This window comes from Colobus angolensis, unplaced genomic scaffold (assembly GCF_000951035.1).
Source record: "Colobus angolensis palliatus isolate OR3802 unplaced genomic scaffold, Cang.pa_1.0 Scaffold225, whole genome shotgun sequence".
Lineage (NCBI taxonomy): Eukaryota > Metazoa > Chordata > Mammalia > Primates > Cercopithecidae > Colobus > Colobus angolensis.
In genome coordinates this window covers 5,807,887-5,813,886 of record NW_012115433.1, presented here as the reverse complement: position 1 = coordinate 5,813,886, position 6,000 = coordinate 5,807,887, and the positions used below count along the sequence as shown (strand labels likewise).

At 38.5% G+C, this 6,000-nt stretch overlaps 1 protein-coding gene across 1 annotated transcript in view; it reads right to left on the bottom strand.

Moving 5' to 3' along the window:
• DOK6 (docking protein 6) overlaps positions 1-6,000 on the bottom strand; it is a 424,659-nt gene that overhangs the window by 81,483 nt on the left and 337,176 nt on the right. The gene's annotated exons all lie outside the window — the stretch shown is intronic.

Genomic DNA, 6,000 nt, shown 5'->3' with positions numbered 1-6,000 from the left:
ATAGAACTCAATATGTTACCTCTTTTACTTAAAAAATTCAGTAGGGGAAGCTTGATGGAGAAAAATACAGAGATTGAATAGACATTTTAATTTCCACCAAATTTGAATTAAAGAGAGTGAAGCAATTCATTTTAATAAAACCATTGGTGGATTATACTAATCCAATGTAACATCTGGAAACTCTTACTCTTTTATCTTTTAGTAATTACTTGTACGTATCTGGTAAAAAGTGATTAAATGGCTGATTTGGTGTATTCGTACTGCGAATCCTCTTTGGATTTTAATTTGGGTGATGCAGAAGAATTTGATTAGTAATGTAAATCTTGTTGCTTGCCTCTAGTCCAGCCAGTAGAATGCACCGTAAGAGAGAATCAGTGTAGTATTAACTGGCTTGAGAAAGCTAGTCCACATTAGGAAAGAGGCTGGGGCCTCATGGAGGAAGAAAAGTCTCTGAAAGGCTTCCGGGCAGTTAGGGTAAGCTAGTTAGTAAGAACTGATTTGGGGCGGGAGGGTAAGTAGTAGGGTGGGTGTGGATGAGTATGTTTGGGTGTGGGCATCTCCTCTGCACTGGGCTGAGCTGAATACAGTCCTTCCATGAGTTCTGCAACCCTTGGGTTGGAAAAAGAGGCTCTAGTTTGCCTTAGGCTACCTGGACTGAGCCATATAAGGCATGGGAGAAGTGGTTTATCTGTTTAAGGTGCTATTCTTGTTCACACTCACTGACGAGAAGAAAAAACTTAAATGAAGACTTAAGACTGAATTTTTCTCCTTGTATTAAAAACTTAGAGTGAGAGTTAAGCTTACGTTTAGTTTTTCTAAAACCTTAAAAACTAGAAACCATTTATTAAAGCTAGATTTTTTTTTTTTCTTTTGAGATAGACTTTCTTGCTCTGTCACCCAGGCTGGAGTGCAGTGGTGCAATCATGGCTCACTGCAACATCTGCCTCCCGGGTTCAAACTATTCTTGTGCCTCAGCCTCCTAAGTAGCTGGAATTACAGGTGTAAGCCACCATGACTGGCTAATTTTTTTTGGTATTTTTAGTAGAGATGGGGTTTTGCCATGTTGGCCAGGCTGGTCTTGAACTCCTGGCCTCAAGTGATCTGCCTGCCTCAACCTCCCAAAATGTGGGAATTACAGGAGTGAGCCACCATGCCTGGCCTAAAGCTAGATTTTTATAGTCCTTAGAACCAAACAAATTTCCCCAAGCACAGTAAGAACTCTGTAATATTTCCAAGTCAACACTGGAATAAATAGGAGGAGGATAGCTTATCTGCCTCTGCCAGAAAAAAGAAACTTCATGGTGAGAGTTCGGTTTACAGCGAACTCTTAAATAACACAGTATGGACTGCACGAGTCCATTTATATGTGGATTTTCTTCCATCTCTGCCACTCCTGAGACAAGAAGACCAGCCTCTCCTCTTCTTCCTCCTCCTCAACCTACTTAATTGAATGATCCACCGCCACTTAATGAATAGTAAATATATATTCTCCTCTTTATGATTTTCTTAATAACATTTTCTTTTCTCTAGGTTACTTCGTTGTAAGAATACAGTATGTAATACGTGTAAACCAAAATGTGCATTAATTGATTAATTATTATATTATCAGAAAGGTTTCTGGTCAACAGCAGACTATTAGTTAAGTTTGGGGGTGTCAAAAGTTGTACATTGATTTTTTAAAATAAATAATTTCAACTTTTTTTTATTAGATTCAGTGGGTACATGTGCAGGGTTGTTAGCTGGGTATTCTGCATGATGCTGAGGTTATGGTTACAACTGATCTCATCACCCAGGTGGTGAACACAGTACCCAATAGTTAATTTCCAACCCTTGCCCTCCTCCTCCTTCAGTGTCTACTATGGCCGTACTTGTGTCCATGTGTAACCCATGTTTAGCTCCCACTTATGAATGAGAACATGCAGTATTTCGTTTTCTGTTCAATTTGCTGAGGCTAATGGCCTCTGGCTGTATCCACGTTGCTACAAAGGATCTGACTTCACTCTTTTTTATGGCTGTGTAGTATTCCATGGTATATATGTACCACAATTTCTTTATCCAATCCACTGCTGATGGGCACCTAGGTTGATTTCATGTCTTTGCTATGGTATACACTGGTTTTAACTGTGCAGGGGTGGGGTAGGCACCTCAACCCCCATGTTGTTCAAGGGTCAACTGTACTTTAATATATTAATAATAGTTAATAATTATTGAATGTTGACATCTTATGTTGATGATCTCATTTAATAAGATCATGAGAGGTAATACTATCTTCTTTTAGAGATCAAGGAATAAGCTTAGAAAGGTTGAGTAAATTGCCCAAAAATCTCATCAGTCAGTAGTGGTAAAGTTAATATCCAAACTCAGGTCTATTTGACTCCAAAACTCAAGATTTTAAACTCTATGGGTAACATCTTCAAGATAATTGAGCCCCAAAATTTGTTTGATAAAATCTTTCACAAAATTACTGCCTCACGATCCAGTGGAATAAGCAGGTTTATAAACAAACACATTCATATAATAAAGTCAGACACAAATGTCTCTGGGAGCACGGAAAAGGAGGTGATTAATTAAGACTGCAGGATGTGAGGAATATTTCACAGTGAGAATATTTCACGCATTTTTTACTATGCCTGCTTTAGGGAATAACCGATTTATTTATCTCTAAAAACTGACATCCAGGGAGACATTTCCTGCCTTTGACTTACCTTTCTTAAGGTATGGGCATGCAATAAATGTTTATAAATAAGGTTTAATAGACAGAAGTGTTTCTTCTAGAAAGTGGCTCCTGTTTTAAGGGCTGTTGCCAAATGGCTACCAGGCTTTTTACTTCTGTTGCAAATTTCTGTATTTTTAAAAACTAGCTACCAGAGGCTTTTTATTAGCTTTGTAACTTGAAAAACAAAATAGAATATCTCAACAGAAGCAATTTATATATAATGCAGTTTGAATGGACAGTAGAGAAGGACAGAAGGTCATTGCTGAGCAAAGAGGAAACAAAATCTTTGATTTACCTCCTTAATCTATGGCAGAACTCTATTTACCATTTTCTGAAGGTTATCTCTAATTCTAATTGCCTATTTCCATCCTGTCCTTCTGAGAAATTGAAGCCACAGACACCCTTTCCGTGAGTGTCAAATGCCTTCTGGTGATTAGGTATGCTTCCGTGCTGACATTGGCGGTCTGTAGCTTAATTACGGATATGTAGGGGCAAAGCTGGCCTTTGGATATTAATCAGTGTTACTGAAAGGAGAACTCCTAAAGCTACCACCTTTACAAATGGTATATCCAATTATTCTGGATTCAAAGAGTGTAGTTGTTCAAGTTGTTTTTTAAAAGAGGAGTCAAAGTATATTCCACATTATTTTGTGTGAAAATAAGGGATTATCATATGTATTAGTCCGTTCTCATGCTGCTATTACGAAATACCTGAAACTGAGTAATTTATAAAGAAAAGAGGTTTAATTGGCTCACAGTTCTGCATGGCTGGGAAGGCCTCAGGAAACTTACAATCACGGCGGAAGGGGAAGCAATCATGTCTTTCTTCACATGGTGGCAGGAGAGAGAATTGGAGCGTGAAGGGGAAAAGCTCCTTATAAAACCATCGGATCTCATGAGAACTCACTCACTCTCACAAGAACAGCAGAGGGGAACTGCCTCCATGACCTGAGGACCTCCCATGAGGTCCCTCCTCCAACACGTGGGTATTACAATGTAGATTACAATTCAAGATGAGATTTGGGTGGAGACACAGCCAGACCATATCATCATACATCAGAAAAAGTTCAGTCATCACATGCAGTCCCATAAACCTGCTCACTGGGCACTGTGTTCAGATCATATTCTTGACCCTCGTTCTCACCATTAGCTTATAGAAGAAGAAGATGAACTAACGCGAGGGAAAGGAGCAAGTGTAGAGAGACGGATTTTGAGCCATCATGTTAAAGGGGCAGATCTATAGCATTTCACTAGTCCTTCCTGTGTTCATGAAAATAAAGACTACTAGTAGCAAGTATTTGTGCTCAGTCAAAATGATCCTAAAGCAAAAAGCAGAAATGCCAACAAAGACCTCACCTTGTGCAAGAAGGGCCTGGGGCTCACATGTGGGACTAGACATGATTCCTTTATATTCAGGAGAATTTTTCTCAGGTCTACCCTCATGGTGGAGGATGTGGTCCTGATGTCGTATATCTCCATGTATGCTTTATAATGCATTGCTAATTCATTTTAGAATTCAATAGGATTTACTGAGTGCCTGCAGTACACCCGGTACTGTCAATGGCTTTTACTGGTTTGATTTGTCATTTTCAATAAATGCTTTTGTCATCTTCACAAATCCTGACTTAAAAACCCTGCTATATAGGCTGTCATCTAAATATGTCTAATGGTGATTAAAAGTCAACGTGTGAGCCCTAAAGTAAGTAAACTCAGTAATCTGATTTCCTTGTTTTTCTTTCTCTTTTTCTTTCTTTTTACTCCTTCCTGTGCCCCCCCTCTTCAACCTCTCTGTGTTTCTTTTCTTTCTCTTTTTTTAATGAGTGTTCCTCAGGGCTTTCAAAACATTTCCTACTACATTTCCCAATGCCTTGGAAATACAATTGTATGAATATTAAAACAAATAGTATGTATTTACTTCTGAGTTGAGAGTTTAAAATCATGTTCATCCATTTATGGTTTAGGTTTCCCTAAGTCTAGAGACAACGTCTCTAGTATGAGCACGATACAAACATTTTTTCATAAGTACAGAGGAAGTTAGAGAAGTATAAATAAAAAAATCACTTTCTAATACAAATCAACCATCCTTATGATAATCTGGCAAAAAAGAAAAGGAATGTCTGTTTATCACTTCTGCAAGAAGAGGTGGCATAACTCAACCTGCTGCAAACCACTTAGGGACAGAGATTTTTAAACAGTTGCTGCCAAGTACTTAGAACAACATGTGCTTGTTAGAAGCTAATTATTCCCTTTTTCATTCTTCTGATTCCAGACTACTAGAATACAATGGGGAAATCACATTAACTTATTCTTTCAGAGCACCCTTCTGGGAGTAGCCTGGAAAGATTAGGCAGATTGTATTGGAGATTCTTATTCTCCAAAAATGAAGGTAGATGCAGGATCTCCGTCAGGATACGTCAGTCTTTAAGTGTGTATCTAGCAATGAATGAGAGAAATGAATACAGCAAAACTGAGCTAAGTCAAAGCTTTGAGGCTGACAGGCAACTGAAGTTATAGGTAAGTCTTACTATAGAATGAATTTGTTTTTACGTCATGCTTTTTAAAAAAATTGAGTACATGTGTTGCTTATTAATGAATCTTAATCTCTTAAACTTTAAATATATGAAAGTTTCCCACTTTTGTTTTCTGAATGAGGTCTGCTAAATTTAATTCATATTGATCCCAGCTTCACCTAAAACATATTTGAAAATTCTAAAGATATATTTTCATTCCTCAGTCCTACCTGCGGTTTACTTTACAATGATACATTCCCACCTTGCCAGACTTTTACTTTGATTTGGTAAAATCACTGATGACAGTTGGCTGACGATATTGTCCTTTTTGTAAAGAAGAGGTAATGACACTTTAAGGAGCACAGCTGAAAAAGCGAGATTCAAAATAACTAGACTTTTAAAAAATTATTTTTTTAATACAGGGTCTTGCTGTTTAGCCCAGGCTACAGTGCAGTGGTGTGATCATGGCTCACTACAGCCTCAACTTCCCAGGCTCAGTGACCCTCCCATCTTAGCCTCTAGAGTAGCTAGGACTACAGGCGTGTGCCATCATACCCTGCAATATTCATTCATTCATTCATTCACTCATTCAGAGATGGAGCCTCACTATATTGCCAAGACTAGTCTCAAACTCCTGGGCTCAAGCAATCCTTCTGCCAAATTGCGGGCTTGGCCCTCTTCCAAGTTGAACCCTCTCCCCCTCCCCCTCTCCTTCTCTTTTCTGTTCTAAAGCTTTTTAATAAATGCTCACTTCTGCTCTGAAACTTGCCTAGGT